This window comes from Empidonax traillii, unplaced genomic scaffold (assembly GCF_003031625.1).
Source record: "Empidonax traillii isolate 1590-97213 ecotype Southwest subspecies unplaced genomic scaffold, ASM303162v1 scaffold161:size1573837, whole genome shotgun sequence".
In the NCBI taxonomy this organism is placed as follows: domain Eukaryota; kingdom Metazoa; phylum Chordata; class Aves; order Passeriformes; family Tyrannidae; genus Empidonax; species Empidonax traillii.
The window spans coordinates 1353804-1371435 of NW_020955354.1; the positions used below are offsets into that span (position 1 = coordinate 1353804).

Here is a 17632-nt window from a genome sequence, read left to right on the forward strand (position 1 = left end):
CGATGCTCAGACCAATCATGAGGCCATTTAAATTTTTTCAAAAAATTAGGAGGAAGGAGGAGGGTGAAGGAGAGGTGATGCTTACCATGAAGGCTATGAGCTATTTTCCCAAGATCTTTGTCACATAACTCAGAAAAGAGGAAGGACCTGACATAAGTAGAGAGAGCCTGCCTTAAAGAGGACTTTATAACATCATTTTTGTATCAGCCAAATGCAGACACACTTCTTTTTTAATGAAGGAAAAAAATGCCTTTTTTCTTTTTTTTTTAATAGATAAATCATCCACGAACAAGCTTATGAGAAAAATAGAAGAAAGAAGGCCAAAGAGGCATGCCAGAGAAGGAAGTTTACAGAGTCCAAGGGATTCAGAGAAGATTGCAGTGGGACTGCCTCTGAGAGGGAGTGTTTACATCACCAATTCCTGACGGGTTTACCTTCTGGGACTCCAACCTTGGACTGCTGCCGGGACATTTGTCTTGGACTTGTCCTCTGGGCTGGTGAGTTAGTGATGGAATGACACACATCTCTGTTGTGCTGGAACATGATATTTTCAGATTGCTCAGTGTGAGAGGTTTTGGTCTCTGATCATTCTGTCTCCTGCTCCAGTGATGAGAGGATATGTCAAGCAGTTAAAGCACAAATCTGAGAGCTGGAAGACTTGGCCACTGTTTCTGAGGCTGCCACAGCCTATTTGTGATTTTGCACAAGGCAAAGAATGACAGACATTAGACGTAGCATTTTCCAGTGGCTCGGGGCTCTCTTAACTCTCTTGTCATTGATCTCAATGGGACGTTCTCCCTTAAATTTGTTGGGAACAAGGACCTTATATTTCAGACTGTATGTGAAGTAGGTAGGTTTCTCTAATCATTTGGATATAAAAAGTGTGTGCCTGATGCAGTGCAAGGAATTGCTGCAACTTTTCAGATGCTGAAAGCACAGTTAACTGAAAAGGTAGGTAGGTCACTACTGCAGGCCCTGGTTATACCAGTTCAAATCTGAAATAGCCTTGGGGTGTTTCACCGAACTTCATTGTTACACAAATACCTACTGCTTCATAATCACTCAGTACGGGTAGATGTGATGTGTAGGCAGGGTAATGGTGAGTGGAAATTGATTTGTGTGGTCACAGAATATATCCCAGACTAAGAAAACAGCATTTTCTGCTGCAGCATTACAAGAAGATACTATTTATAGTTTGTGCTCATTTTGTGCTGTCTGAAACTAGGAAAAGTTTCCACTTTGGAAAGGTTGTAGTTTCTGTTTGGAAAACAGAAAGGCATTTTTAAGCTCCTTATTGAAAAATAATCTTTTATTTTGACATAAATATAAAATGTTTCTCTCTGATTTTGTAGAATGATGGACCAAACACAGTTTTTCAGAATAACTAATCTGGTCCCATATTGATGATTCATTTCCCTTTGGGCTGTCTAGCAAAGAGATGTGGGTCCAGAAAATGATATTCCAGGGGAAGTGGCAGTATTGTTCCTGCAGACAGCTCCCAGGCTGGAAGTCCTCTGGAAGACAGGAGACCTGAAGGAATCTGCAGGAAGCAATCAAGTGGTGCTATTAACAGAGAACAGTCTGCAGAGGGGTGTTCAGTAAAGTCCAGGAACCTCAGAAACACTCTTCCTTTGGAGATTGGGATACTGAGATTTGGTCATCTGACAAGGGAGAAGGGAATCTTGTGGCCTAATCCTGCTGCTGGACAAAAATGCGCATCCAGGGAGAGGGAATAAGTGCCACAGTCCCTAGAGAAAGAAGGATTAGTCATGTACTCCTTATGCTCTGGAGGCTTGCTCAGTCAAGTCCCTCCTGTGCCCTGGGCAGTGTTGAGGCAGAGAAACCTAACCTTACTGAGAACTGTTTGTTTATCAGGGATCCTAGAAGCCCTGTGAGTTTGATCATAAAATCTGCTTGGACTTGCAGTGCTTTGTTTGTGACAGGGCTGCTGCAAGCGTGAGGTTGCCGGCCTGGAGCCCTGAGTGCTGTAAAAGCACTGGCATTGTTTCTCTGGTGTCCTGCAGCATGAACTGGCAGGGAGCAGTGCAGGGTGCTTGCTGACAGAGACCAGCAAGACAAACTTGGTCCCCTCACATCACTTTTTTTGATAGTCTTGGCAAATCCAGAAGACTGAAGTGGTGACAAATCAAGCTTTCATGTCAGAAGAGAGTTTTCTTGGAAATTTCCTGGGCAGATCTACTGATTGCACTCTGGGTCTGGCTTAGAAAAAGTGCAAAAGGTGATCTTGGCTCAGTGGGGTTTACTTCTTTGATCTTCCCTGTCTAGAACAGCGCACAGCAGCTGTGCTCTTTGGAGGAAAAATAGGCATTTTCTTTGAATAAAGATGTTTGCAATCATTTCCTGTTTCCCCTTAAATTCTTTTCATAGTCATGTTTTTAATGCTAATGAGAACCATAACTAGATGTTTAAAAGATCCTTTGTCGCTTAAAACATCTCTTGGAATAGCCAAAGACAAAAAAAAAAAAGCTCTAATGAACTAAAGCTCCCTCTGAATTTTTGTCTCTTCCAATCACCTAAATTAATCAGTGCTTAAGAAAGGTGTGCAACTTGATGCAGCCCTCCAGGGCACTCTGGCTGGCTCCATAACTTATGTTGCCTTGCCTAGGTATCCAGATGTGCTGTGGTGTGGGATTATGCTCTGTCCTCAGGTGCCTGCCACACTTACACTGTGTAATCAGACTGAATTCAGGATGAATGTTGACTACAACAGAAAATTATTTCCAAGCAGCTGTAAGTCTAGTTTAAGCCTTTTAGGATCAAATTTTCATCTTCAATATAAATCCACAGAAGGGAAGAGTTTATCTTTCACAGCTCTTGAAAGTAGAATCTAGAGCTGAGGGTTGTCTTCAAGCAGTTGTCTTCAAGCAGAGCTATCCCTGGCCCTCCTTCCATGACTTTCCATGCTTTTGATGACAGCCTTAAGTTAATGGTCATGGCTGCGTGTGGAATAGGCAGGAATGAAAAGAGTTTCTAACTCCAGGGTGTTCTTGCAAGCAATGAGGACTAGTGTTTGGGAGGCACCAGCCCATAAGTAGGGGTTCCCCCACTTCCCCCAGCTGTGCCACTGGCTTGCCATAAAATCCTTCACAAATCACTCACCTCTGGAGGTTCAGTTTTGCTTTTGTACAGCAGGAACAATGGTTCCTTTCAGCTCTGCCTCCACAGTGGTGATTGCACAGGACTAACAAGCAGTAATGCAGCCTTCAGGGACCGCCGGTGCTGGAGCTGCTCTAGCAAGTGTTTTGTACTGGGAGAAGAATGGATCCTTCAAATATTTAATCAACAGTCTTTGGGTATATATCCCTCCACTTCTGGATTAAATGCTCTTAGTGATTTAGGGCTTTATTATGTTCTTCTCTCTTTTGTTTATCTCATGTTCTCATCAACAGGAGCTTCACTTTAGACCATGATAAAGCACTTCAGCCATGCTTTTACTGGCTATGGTTGTTAGAAAATCTTATACATACTTTTTTTTTTTTTAATGACCCCATTCTCACTTTCTGAACTATGCTGACTTTTTTTAAAGGGAAGCAATAATGAATTTCCATATGAGCTATACCTTGTAAAAAGATTATCTCCATTTGCTCTTTTTAGAAAGTTTTCAGAAGGGAAGGCACTGTCCCAATGCACAGAAGCAATTTTTCTTTTCAATGGATCCTGTGACTCAAATCTAAACCTTTGCTCTCAGAGGAACACTTTTCAAATGTTTACTTACTGCTTGATTCCTGATAGGCAGTCTGGAAAAAAAAGCAGATGAGGTGTTACTCTTGAAAGTTATACTGCTTTATATTGTTTGAAAGGCAGAGATTGAACTGATTTGTCTAGCAGCTTGCCTTGTCTCAGCTGGGGGAAAGAGTTCCTTTGTAGCACAGGCTTTTATCAACAGTCCAGTAAAAGTGTTTTATATATATACATAAAAAACTCATACAACATATAAAGCCTTTTATCCCAGTGGCTCTAAAGTAGTTGACAAATTTGTCAAATAATTTGTCAACTACTTTCCTCACAAATTATCTCTTACACCAGAAGGATATCATGGAGGTATTTCTATGTTAGGTGAAATTATTCTTCCTACTAATAGCTTTTAAAGTAACAATCAGACTTGTAATGCATGAATTACAAAATTTTAATCTAAGAATTTTAGGAACTTTCCCCTGGTCCTCTTAGGGAATTTAATTAAACATGAAGCCACCTTCTTGTACTACTGAGGTCAGGGGGGAATAGATGCACAAGGTGTCCTGGGCAAGAGAGAAACAACACTTCATGTGTAGGTAACTGGGGGGGAAAAATATAAATAATCATGCGACATTCTGACGGTCACTTGGTGGAAAATTCCTGTTCTGCAGCACAGCTGGTGTTGTATTGTCAGGTATGGACACAAATTGTTGTGTATGGGCAAAAAACACGTGATGAGGATGCCTGGTCCTCTCTGATACCTCTGTACCCATCCTAGGCTTGGAGAGGAGCCTCTGTGCCAAGGATGAGTTGTCTTCCAGGGTCTTGTAAAGTTCCTCACAGCACTTTTCCCTTTACCTTACTGGTGACATCATGACCTTCCATGGCCACCATTTCCATATCAGCCTTATATATGAGCAGCGTTTGCCTCTTCTGGGAGGGCTCTGGATACACATCCCACATCCGTACACACTCTGCATCTGTTAGGCTTCATCAGAGGTTCCTCTTGGCTCCTGAACCTTTCCCTTGTGCAAGTCATGAGCAAAACCCGTTGCAAGGTGACTGAGGGTTTCGTGATGGGATCCACGGCATGAGCGTGTTAATGGACTCAAGTGCTATTTATTGGCTCCAGGGTGTTCCACTGCACCCTTGGCGCGTTCGCGCTTCCTGGATGAAACTTGGCTGAAGGAGTCAGAACTGCAAGACATCATCCCAAATTCCAGCTGGGATGCGTAACTTGGCTACATGACACTCTCCCCTCTTTGCCCCCCTTAACGACTTCCCGTGTTAAACAGTTTCTCAGGACTCAAAAGGGAAGGGGGAAATAATCTCCAGGCCAATGATTCTGATAAGTAGAAAGATTGCATAAATAAATTAGCAATGATTAATAGTAAGAAAATGTCACTTGTCTCACTTGCCTGGAAGTTGTAACTTGCTGAAATGACAGTCTTGATGTTGGGGGGTTGGGATGCAGAGATTGAATGATGGGGTTAGGGATTTACTTTATATATATTTTCAAATTGAAAAAAAAAGTGTGATTTATTTTCTTTTGCTGCAGCCTGCTCCAAATTTTTGGTTTTACATTAATAGCTGTGGGAACAGCAGTTCTTACTGCCATATACTTTAGCTATTATCACTGTGTCTGGTTTGACAGTACATCTCTTAATTTATTTTTTTTATTCCCTTGTGATCATAAAATATGTATCAGCCTTCCTTTTTAATCTCCTTTGGCATGTCCAGCTAGTTAATTTGTGTCTTTCCTTCTTCAAAATTTGATTTCTCTAGCAACATATACTTAATCAAAAAAACCAAACCAACTGGCTATTAAAACTTCTTAAAAAAAAAAAAAAAATTGAAATTTGATAGAATTCATATTTAATGGCATGATTTCTCCAGGAGCCCCTAACAGCTTTCTACCCCAAATGTTTGCTTCACTGATATTTTAATTGCTGTAATAATCAGCATTCTGAATACAAGGTCTTTCCCCTAGCTCAGTAAATCCATACTGGCTGAGTAAAGCATGTCTGTGATTTATGTGCAGATAAACAGCTTTGGATCCTGTCCAATCACTTCATCAGTTCTAATTCGGCTGCCTAATCAGTAGCAAACAGGAGGGTTGTTTTTTGTTGGTTTTTTTTGCTTTGTTTTGCTTTTAACAGGGTGTGTGTGGGGGGGTGTTAATAGAGGGTTTGGCATGTTCCCCAGAATTGCACAGATAGCTCCCCATTTCGCATCATCTTCATGTCAAAGTCGGCCCTGACTTTCTCAGAGAGTTTATAAGAAGGGGATGAGATGCCAAGCCCTGCCTTTAGGCTTTCATTGGTATCTAAGGAACCAGGCAGATATGCAGTCTGAACAGGGAGCCTGCTCTTATCTCATGGTTTACAAAGGACATCCCTCAGATGCCCGAGAAAAGTGGAAGGGCTCATACAGAAGCAGATTTTGTTTACTCTGTGCGTTTAGGGGTTGATGCCTTCAAAATAATTTCCACAGCATTCATGTTACTGCTGTTGCTGTTTCTTAATAGGCAAAATGACTTTGAAGGGGTCTGGGAGCCGGAGGTGACCAGTGCCTGTGGGGTGCAGCTGTGCAGGGGTAGGACAGTGCAGCTCACTCTCACCTTTGCACCTTCAGTCTGTCACTTGCTGTTACCTGTCAGCTCTGTGCTCAGTGCTGTAAAAGCCTGGGGCATCCAGATGACTCCAGACTGAGGCTCTTCTAGCTTAAGGCTCATGACCGCAGCTCCTGACCTCATTTTTGTCTACAATAACCCAAGCAAATTCCTGTTAAGGTTAAAACATTGGACCTTTTACATTATCATCTATTAGTGCCATGTGTCCAGAGGTGAAGCGTTCTCTGATTTATAAGCAGCCTCTGAAGGATTACAGAGAGCAACCCCATTTTGGTCATCAGATCTAGGGCAAGCAATACCATCTGTAATAACAAAGCTTACCTAAAGAGCTTAGTGTGGTTTGAGTAGTAAACCGTGGCTGTGTGTCTCTGAACCTTGTCAGAAATCCTGGCTGCCCTTAATTTCAGCGTGTAACTGTGCCTGGCCACTTCCTTTATGCTGGGAAACTGCAAGAGGTATTAGTAGCTGTTCTTCTGTATCTGTTTATTCTTGTTTCATAGCAGCACTTGCTATGCTGGCAGGCGGCAGGCCTGGGAAAGCTGTGCTAGGCTGGGTGGCTACCACTGGACTGTTTAGGAGGTAGGTTAATTGGGAAGAAGACAGTGACATTTCTACTGTATCTTCTTAGGGATTTACATCCTAACCCAGATGACACCTGCCACCTTTTTTTCCATGTCAGGTTAAACCCTCTCAGCTCTGTGCTTTACTCTTACCAAGAGTCTTAACCAGAGCTGCTAAATTCAAACTTTTTGGCTCAGCCTTAAATCCTTGCACACACCCATAGCTGTAGGGGCTTTAAATAGACTTCTGAATCATCATGAAATTCAGAGAATTAGGCTTGGCTGGAGGGAAAGGCAGTGAATTGGGTTTGTGGCATTTTGGGATCAGTTCGCAGGCAGATGTGGGTGTCCCAAGGGACCTTGGGTGAGGTGTTTAATCCATCTGCCATGTTGGGGTTTTTATAGCTTGCAAAAGGGCAATAACACCTCCCTGTCTTAGACTGGCAATGAAGAGAGGACAAAATCCATTAATGAAAAGAAGACCTTTAGACCCTGTGGTGGTTCTAGTGCAGCTCCACCTCAGCTACAGCACTCACTGGGCTTTTTATCTGCAGTCCCTGGAAGATTCTTTGAAAATGGCTGTGACCATTTTTATACTCCTCTTGTGCACGGTCAGAGGAAGGCAAGGTGGCTTGTCCAGAGCTGGGCAGCAGTCAGTGAAAAGAGGGCAATCACGGCCCTGCCAGCAGGTCCCACTTAGCAGAGCTCAGCTGGTAGCTCTGGAGATGGAAGCAGAGCCTTGGGGAGAGCACAGATGCCACTTTCTCCTGCTCTGCAGAGTGTGTGAGCCACCTATTGCACTAGTCCCCTGGACTCCTTACCTCAGGATGGGCAGTTTTTCATTTCCATTTTGGAATTCTCTGCTTTTGGCTAAGACAGCTGGGATTTGGAGGTGTGTGTGGAGAGGGAAGTTTGGCCATTATGTTGTGTTACTTACATTATTCTGCTTCTTTTTAATGGATGACAGCACTGTGGAGGGATTACCAGGCTTGGGATTCTCCTGGCTTTGACTGACCAGTCTGTAGGTTTGGTTCTCTTAACCTCAACAGGAACTCTGAGCATTCTTGTTAAAATTATTATGAAATGAACTTCCAGAGTCCTGAAAGGTGAAGACTACTCCATCTATCCATCTGCTGCTTTAATGGAGAGATAGGAAAGGTTTCATTCTCTGGCCAAAAGGGAGCTCTTATGTTTAGAGAGGCAGTGTGTAGACCAAAATCCTTCTAGTGATGAAATCTAGAGTTTGTGCTGACCAGTGGCTTACATTTTATGAAAGACTACCTTCCAGTCCTGGAGGTTTGAGCTAACATGCATCTTGTTTTCTTACAAGCTGGTATGCTGGTCTCTGAGCTGCCTCCTGGGATATCATTGAAGAAGCATTTCCACTGTTACCATTTTAAAGAGCAAAGGTCAGCTGGTAGTGAAGGCTAAGTCCTTCTGGTGGGTGCTCTTTGGTTGTCCCACCTTCAGGACTGAGCCCTGTCAGAAGAGCTGCAGAAATGTTCATGTCTTCATCCCTTTCCTGGGATTTCTTCCATGAGGAAAGACTGATAGGAGAAGGAAGGAAGGATATGTGAGAGTCCATATGTGGGTTAGTCGTAGTACGTCGAAAGAGGGGACTGTGAGAGCATTTTCAGGGTTATGGAAATGTGATGAATGAGGCTTCTTGAAGAAAACAATTGCTTTAGTCCCTCAGTGAGCAGTGTGACTGGTTCCTCTGTTTCTGCAGTTTGGTTTTTTTCAGATGGTGCTACATTTATTATGACTTTTTTTTTTTTCTTCAACCCCTTTCCTGTCCTTTTCCTTTTTCCCCTTTTCCTTTTCCTTATTCATACTATATAGAAGCCATTGTTCAAAGAAGAATTACCAGGGTGGTAAAAGGTCTGCCTTCGACTGAAGTCTGATGGCCTGTCCCTGAGTGCAGGACCTTAAGATGCAGAAGTCCTCTGGCATTATATAGAGTTTTGACAGACAGAATACCAGTTTCTCTGAAAAAAAAAAAAAAGTTTTGTCTTTTTAGTATCTCTATTCCTTTTCTATGATGTAGAGTTAACAGCATGTGCTTCTTCTCAGGAGCACAGTGAGGAAAAGCCCATCTGGTTTGTGAATGCTCAGGCATTGCTCTAATGGAAGCCATGTAAATAACTAGATAAATTATTTCAGTGGGATTGTCTGTCGAGCATAATAGGTAGCAGGGTCAGAATCTCTTAGCAATGATTCATTTCTTTCTGGCTGAGTGGGATTTGTGCTCACAAGCCATTGTAGAGAAGCAGCCTCTGATTTTTGCTGTCTCTGTCTTTTCCCTGCCTACACTTTGAGCTCCTGGTTGGCTCCAGGGAGCAGAGGCTACCATGGCCAGTGTAAGCACCATGCTAAGTGCAAAGAGTTTAGGCACAGGGTAGACTCTGTGGTGCTGCCATAACACAAAACTGAAGGATAAATTATTAAAAAATGATCTAGACTTTTTTATAAATTGTCATAATTTTTGCCTCTTTCATGAGGTTGTGGTAGAATTGTGGGTTTTAATTGTGGGATAAGGCATAAGGGTGAAAATAATGAAAATAACCTTTCAGATGTGGGTTGCTTCAGCGAATTTGTTCATTCTGAGCTTTGCTTTTGGCATTTCAAAGAGAGGGGATAGGGGCTCACAGCTGGTGTGCCAGCTCTCTGCCCTACCAGGCTTGCTATGAGAGCAAGGGCAAATCGTGTAGGATGCATTTACATGTCTTCATCTGGCTGCAGCTCCTGGATTGACTTGAACAGTTTCAAGAGTTTCTTCACTAACCTGAGTGCATCAGTCACTAGTTCTGCTGTCAGAATGGAAGTGCAGTGAACTCAGGCAGGGGTGAATGATGAGGCAGGGTGGTGGGTGGCGGGGAGGGGAATGTCCACAAACAAAGCACTGCAGTGAGCAATAAGATGTGCGTGCTCACAGCCCACATTTCTCCCACTTGAAAACTGGGACAAGTGTGGTTCCTTGTCTCTTCCATGAGGGTGAAGCATTCAGGATTATGAAAAGTTCAAGCAGGGCTGCACAATTTCTGAGTTAGATTGACTGTGTTAAAATATTTATTGTTTCTACAAACATTTGCTGCTAGCATATATATAGATTAGGGGTTTTTCAGAAAGCAGATGATTGCAGCTGAAGCAAGTTTGGAAGCAACCTTCAGATGAGCATTAAGGAAAATTTTCACAGTGCTTTGTGGTTAAACTGGAAGAATATTTTCATTACATTGTGTCTCCAAATAATGTCAAAATTCTTTCCCATCAGATATATGATGTAGTTAGAAATATCCACTGAAGACTTGTTTTCTGATGTTTCCACAGGTCACTAAGGATTTTCCCTGGAGCGTGACTTTGAATATGACACTTCAGTAATGCAGAAGCTGTAAGTAAATAATACCATTTTTGCAACTCTTCTTTAAGAGCCGTGTTTACGCTCCTTCCAGAGCTTTGCTAGAATTCATCTTTGCTAGACTTTATCTACCATGCAACAAACTTACAAGGAAGCGACTGGAAGATGACGTGGTTTTAAAGTGAATCATGCCATTTTAGGCGCTTTGCTTTATTAGCTTCGTGTTTAATTTAAGAATACCAATAATGGTTTCTTAATCTGCAGGAAAAAAGCTCAAGACATCTGTCAGTATTGCAGGCAATGCCACAAGCAGACAAAAATAAAAATACCTCATTAGCGTAGATTATCAGTGAATAAAATGCAATGATACATTACCAAAATCTGGCATGCAAATCAGCACAGGATAAAGGCCAAGAACCTTACTTTGCTTGTGGTATCAGTAATTAAAAAGGCCTGAACAAATGAACTCAAGGGGCTGCTGACCTGATCATGGCCTTTGGTAGCTTGATGTCAGAGTTCAGTGTCTCAGGAATCTTATCACAGAGGTAAGCCTTTGTGCAATTCCTGGTTGTCAATGCTTGAAAAAGATACAGTTTCCTTCTCTTCCTCAGCTTTATTTTCCATCTTTTTGTAAGGTGAATTAGTAAGCTGCTATTTTTGGTATCTCTTTTCTGAATTCTGCATTGTTTTTCCTAATGAATTCTCTCAGATCTGCTCAATCTCCATTTAATTCAGTCAGCTACTCAACATCCAAACCTTTTGTAATAAAGAGAGTGCTAATTTTTCCATTTATTTCAATTGCCCTTCATCAGGTGTTATCATATAACTCAATCATTCAGTATTGGAATCTGTAATTTAATCAATAGAGGAGGCCATTTTTCTCAAGGAGATCAAAAGAGAAAGAGCTCAAGGAAAATGCACAGTGAAAGGAAGGTGAATAACAAAAAAGATAGGAACTGTAGTTTGCACTTAATAGCTGCCCACCCTGGTGGCTATATCTGCCTGGAAAGTAGCGAGGAAAAGAGGTGCCACTATTTTAGAATTAATAGATCTAATTATTTCATCTGTGCACTCATCTTCCAAAATCTAGAGGGAGAATCATGGATGTTACTCAAGCTGTGACAAGCACTTTGTAGGGGTGTTGGCAACCCTGTACATGAGCAGTACTGTTCACACAAGCAGTCTGATATCAAGAGAGACACCAACAGAAGAAACTGTGCTGTGTGAGGTCCTCTCCATCCTTTCTGTTCACGACTTTTATTGCATTGCTGTTGCTTTAGACAAGCACAAGGGTGGCATCAGGCCTGCCTTGATGTGACCACTGAGGGGCTCAAGGCTTTCAGCACAGGGATCTCCCTGGCCTCAGTAAAACGAGTCTGTGGCCTGTGGCCTGTGAACCTGCTCTGTCCCTGCCTCTGGGTTTGCTTCCACTGCTTCTGCTGCCCCAAAGGAGGGGAGGGTGCTGTGCTCTCTGGGCAGGATGAGGGGATGGCTATTCATTGCTGGCACTGAGACCTCTCCTGGTTCCCTGCCCAGGCCCATCTGAGTACTGAGTCTGGAAGAGCTTCTCTGCTAGTTCTGCTGGAGGTGTGAATTTTGCCCCAGGGATGAGGTTTATTTTGCATTCAGCCTCTGGAAGGCAACATGCCTTTTTCATGCTGCCAAGCAGCTTTGGGCGAGGCCTGGGGGGGAGATTAAATGCCCCAGTGGAGAAGCACTTGTGCTGGGTCGCAGCTGGGAGTCTTTCCTTGGCTCCTTGGCTTCTCAGTGAGATTGCCTGGACAGGTCTCAAACATCAGGTCTCTGAAGAGTGAGCCATGGTTTTGCTGATAAATTGCTTATAAGTATCATGGTCTCAGCTTGGCAAGGTCTGTAAAACTCAAGATGAAAGGTATCAAAACTATTCATTCAGAAAATGGTGATATTTAAAAACAGTATTTAAACAGTAAATTGTTTAGTGTGTAAGGGATATCAAAATGCTGCTTTGCTTATGTCTCTCCCAAAGCCTGGTTGCTAGTGCCATAGCCACATTTTCTGCAAATCAAATGTTGAGCCAGCCATTGGAACACACATCTGATGGGATTTTTAGAATATGTTTTTTAGTTGAAACAGGCACATTAGTAAAGAAAGGCTTAATAATACAACATTCTGGAGAATTTTTAATATGGGAGGTGTGGCATTTGTCTTGAAGATTTTAGTACTCCCCTTGAGTGCTACTCCAGATTGAATAAACAGTTATTTAGAGAGTCTTCAGGTACTTATTTTCAACCTGGGTTGACAGACTTTTCCTGTGGTAAGCACATAATTTCATAGGACAATCAACTGATGAACTCTACAGCAAATAATCCTAAAAAAACCCAACAAACCTAAAACAACACCCTAAGCACTCTATAGCAAAAGCTGTCACATAATTGCAGTAGAGACTTACCTTCAGGGTTTGTTAAGTGTTGAACTTCATGAATTGAAGAATGCCTGGACAAGTGTTGCATTGGAATTGACTGCCCAGGGAGATGGTGGAGTCACCATCCTTGGAGGTGTTCAAGGAACTACTGGACATGGTACTCAGTGCTGTGTTCTAGTTGACAAATTGGAGATCAGTGAGAGGTTGGACTGGATGACCTTAGAGGTCTTTTCCAACCTAAATGATTCTGTGATTCTGTGTGATTCTGTGATTGAAATGTCTTGGTCCTAAATTCTCAGCAATTCTGCCCTCCTGCAGCCCCCTTGAATTCAAGTCCTTCTCCTGCTTTGCACAGCCATAGCAGAAATTTTTGGACAAGGAACATGTAAAGTGTGCCAATCAGACAGCTACAAAATCTACAGAACTGCAACTGGCTGACAAATCACTCCCTCTGCCCTTGGATAATACCATAGAAGCCTTTTTTTGTATGAGCAATATTGTAAATATTGTTCATCTTTTTCTCATAAACCTATGTTTAAGTCTATTTCCAGCCTTTCAACAGTGCCAAAGGATTACCAAACATGCACCATATGATTGCTTATGATCTCTGATTCCTTCTGGTGCACTCCAAATAATGTCATCAAAGCCAGTGCCATTCTGCCTGTTGCGTTTGGCCAAATATGAGAGCAGAATTTCTCCCTCTGAGTAACTTTATGTGCTGTATTTGAAGACTGACTTTCAAAGCAATGACATTTTCACTGGCCAAAGCAATCAGTGTTTTGCCTGTCCAGGCAGCCTAGGGAACCCAGCTGTAAGAAGTGAAAAGCTTTCTGATGAGGACTGTGGTTGAAGACGTTTCTTGGGGTTGATTTAGCACTCAGGAGTGTTTGTGGAACTGGAGCATCTGCAGAAGCAAGCAATGGCACATGCAGACTGCCCCTCTGTCCTTCCCATAATAATGACTTACTTTTTTCACCTAAAAAAGAGAAAATATGTAGTTACAGTTTAGTCCTGCTTTACAGTGGTACTTTGCACAAAGTCATGCAGGTGTATAGTATGTCCAAAAATATTTACATACATGTTCATTAGTATTTCTCTGCTAATATCCCTTGCTTTTAATTTGCCAAAACATTTTGAAGCACTTAGTTTGTTTTTTCTGTCCTCCTCTCTGCACCAAATCACCCATTCTAGTGATTCAATGCAGATCAGGAATTTGGTGATGGGGGGGGGAGAACATTGTAGCCACTTTTAGCTCATCTCTTCAAGGTTGTTGGGTTTTGCTTCCACTGATTTTGAATTCAACAGGCTGCAGAAGGACTGGGTGTCATTTAGCTATTAAAGATTTTTGTTTTCCTGCTCATTGTGAAGTAGCATCATTAACACAGGGAAATTACCATGCTTCGCTGTGCTGTGTCCATGGTACATTAGAGGCCCTTTTCCATTGGTAAAGCTGAGTCTATTCTTCTGTAAAATCAGGGTCCCATTGGCGGTTCTTTGGCAAGTGAGACAGAGGGACTATTTAATGAGAAGAAGAGTGGTCTAATAAAGGGGAAGAAGTCGAACATGACAAGTGCAAGGAAAGACAGCAGAATGTTGGTTTATAAATCACTCCATAATTGGTCCAAAATATTCATCCATTTTCAGAAGGCCAGGGAGAAAGAGGACTGCAGTTTTGGGGTAAATGAACAACACCATTTTTACAAAGTGCATTTTAGAAAAGTCAAGCGCTCTATCCATTTCTCTTCCCTATACCAAGTGCTGTGTTTTCAGGCTAATGGAAACTGGTTTGTATTGCTTAATTTTCTTCTTTGAAATGGCATATTGGCTTTTGGTGGAGAAATTGGACTTTTGCTTGAATATGTCTGGATTTTACAAATAGCTTTTTAGTTTAATAAGATGAAACCAATTAACCAGAAAAGTCATTGCCAATGGATTTTACAAGTACATAAAAATATATTGCTTTTTCTTGAAACATTTCATCACCCTTTTAAATGTTCTTTTTTCTTTCCTTTGCCACCAGCGACAAGGAACTGTGATGAATTTGTGCCCTCATACCTTTTCCTGAAAACGTTGATCTTTGGCCCTGATTGTGTATGTGTGTGTGTGGGTGGGTGGGTGTAGACATGTGCATATGCATCTATTTATTTCTGTTGTTTATTTCTTGCCGCAGTGTTCAGTGTGTTTAACTTGTGGCCTGAGGTAAAACAGAGTACACAAGCTATAAAAAGTTGTTCTTAAAAGGTTACTTAAAGTGGCATAGGACCCAAGGGCTAATGAGTAATCTCTCGAAGCCAGATGTTAATGCAACTGCTGAAGCATTGGGCACAGCAGAGACACTGAAAAAGGCAGTAGCACCTGGTTGTTACCCCACTGCATCCCTGGGAGAGGAAATGTCTCCTGGAAACTCTTCTTCCCTCATTATGCCAGCTTTGCTTTGCAGCTGAGGGTGGGGACAGAGAGCTACGGTCCTGCAGTATCGTGGAGCTCTGTGGAAGCGATTTCTGGCCTCTGCCTGCCTGTCTCTGAACACTATTGCTCACTTAATCACCTATAGCAATATTTTACTTGGAGGGAATTCTAACATGAGGCCCCACCAGCCTCCTCTACCCCTGAATTTCCATCAACTCCTTGCCTGCAGGAGGGCTGGGGACCATGCAAGTCATGGGCTCATGCTGAGGATCTAGAGGATTTCTATCTCCATTACCTCAGCCTTCCCCAGCCCCTTGTAGCCTTGCCTTCTGCTTAAAATGCAAAGGATATTTATTAACGTCGTGAGCATGTGGGGCGGTAACCCAGGCAGGCATTGCCTTGAGATGACACAGTTTGCTCTGCTCTGATCAACTCTGTAAACTGAAGCATAAAGAACCTGCTTTGATCTCTGATAGCTTTGCTAGTTTGCTTTAGTTACCAGCTGATACAGAGATGACTAAAACACGGTACTTTGGGTTAAAACAGGGTGTCAGTCCAAGTACATGGCATATGACACACAAAATTAGCTGTTGCAAACAGACATCTCCGTTCACATCAGCTTTGCCCAATCCTTCAAGAAAACATATGTATCATCTGAAAGAAAAACAAACACTAAATTTGGGCAATAGGGAAGGCTTTAATTCCTTTCTCCTACAAGCAATGGGAGTGCCCTGTCAGACAGTTCCCTTTTTGTATCCTTGCTTCCATTTAGCACTGGTTCTCACATTTTAAAAGTAGGTCTAGATATTTTACCAGCAGCCTAACATCATTACTAAGGCTCTGCATATTTACCATATAACTGGTGATCTAGTTGAAGGAAATTATTACATGAGGACTTTAAAGGAGATACTCCTTTAAATGGGGTGTGAACTTCAGCACAAACCAAACAGCTGCTTCGAGTCCTCCTGGATTTGTGAAACTCTCCCATTAGCCACACCAAGTTGTGAATGATGCTGCCTTTCAAAAGGCCAGGACAGCCCAACATCTCCTTCCAGTAGCTGTGGGGTGAGTAGCATGTGCTGGTTTACATCCGAGCTCTTCTGCTGTTTATTTAATTCTCACCTGTTTTTTAGCTTGTGTTGAATTCCTAGCCTGTCCCTCATATTAAAATGACCTTGTTCCTCTAGGGAAACCTCAGTTTCAAACAAATGGTACCAGCACCAAATAACCACTTTGTAGTATCCAGTTTTGTCCTGCTTTTGTTTTAAAGCTTCCCAGGAACCCTTGGCTACTTCGTACAAACTGTTAACTTGAGGGTAATAATTTTGTCTGGGTTTTGTCACAGAAATTCAATTAAGGAGGATTATGAACACAGTTGTAGGCCTGTTTCATTTACAGTTGCAAATGAAACCCAGGCCACACACTGATCGTTTATGTAGGAAAGGAGATGCTGTGTAGTTTTGAGTGGCTGAATTACCTGCATGTTCCTTTGTGTGGCTTCACTTATTGCAGAAAGGAGGGGAGTGAGACTTGCAAAATGAATAAAAAAGTGGTAGAAAGGCGGGAAAGAAATCACCAAGGGAAAAACTACCCCCGCTGCTTTTCCCTAGGAGGCACACATCCCTTCTACACATAATAAACTCCACAGGGAATTTCTTCCTCCTTAGAAAACATTTCCCAAAGGGCAAGAGCGAGTAGTCCTTTATTTATTTATTTATTGTTAACAAAGAGCAATATTCTGTTTTCACAGCCTTGGTTTGGCTCCAAGTCTCAGAGCCACCAGGGACAAGGCATACGGTTTCACTTTTTTTTTAGTTCTTATTTCTAGGCTGTGCAAGCCAACTTTTTTATTCCTTTTTTCTCTTTTCAAGTTTTTCTGCAAGCAGCTGAATTCCCCAGGTAGTAAAGCGGAGAGGAGGGGGAAGGGAAGATGCTTACCACATTGGAGCAAAATGATAGCTGCTGCAGAGGCTGGCTCCTGGAGAGGTGGAAACTGTGTTTGAAGGGAATTTTTTTATTTGGGGGATGCCTTTTTAAGTTACGAAGGGCAAAACAAAGGCAAAGCTTGTCTTGATGTCCTCTGATGAAATGTCTGTGTCTGTAGAGGAGCAATATATCTCAGCTTTGCTTTGCAACAATAAACTTGGGAATTACTTTGCACCGCTCTGGAGATACATGAAGGACAACTGCACTTGGGTCACCCCATTCCTCTTATGCAAGCTTTGTCCCACAGCTTTGGGCTCTGTCCTCTAACCTTTTGGCTGGGAAATCCCATACTGATTTCCCTGAGGTATTGCCTGCTTGAAGACAGGGAGGATAAGGCTTAGCTTCCATCTACTGATTTTTATTCAGAAGGAGTTATCGCCATTTTGCAGATGGGGAAGAGAGAGGTGCTTAAAGGTGGAATCACAGCCCCAACTGAGTCAAGAATGGGCACAGTCCCAGGCTGTTCCCTGTGTGAAGTATTTCCTGCTGGTGAGTGCTGCAGTGCCTGCTCAGGGACTCACACCATGCATCACCTTTGATTAGAGCTCTCTCCAGGCATACTCTGTTTAACAACTTGTTTTCCTCTTTTTTCT

General features: G+C 42.4%; 1 protein-coding gene across 5 annotated transcripts in view; it reads left to right on the plus strand.

Moving 5' to 3' along the window:
* The first annotated feature begins 279 nt into the window (after nucleotides 1-279).
* Nucleotides 280-17632, plus strand: part of SEMA5B (semaphorin 5B) — a 197427-nt gene continuing 180074 nt past the window's right edge. For 4 of the 5 annotated variants that reach the window (XM_027885112.1, XM_027885115.1, XM_027885114.1 and 1 more), the window contains exons 1-2: nucleotides 280-497; nucleotides 10216-10276. The gene's annotated coding sequence lies outside the window, so the exon portion shown is untranslated. Of the gene's footprint in view, nucleotides 498-10215; nucleotides 10277-17428; nucleotides 17529-17632 lie in introns of all 5 variants that reach the window. The other variant, XM_027885113.1, reaches the window with a different exon arrangement.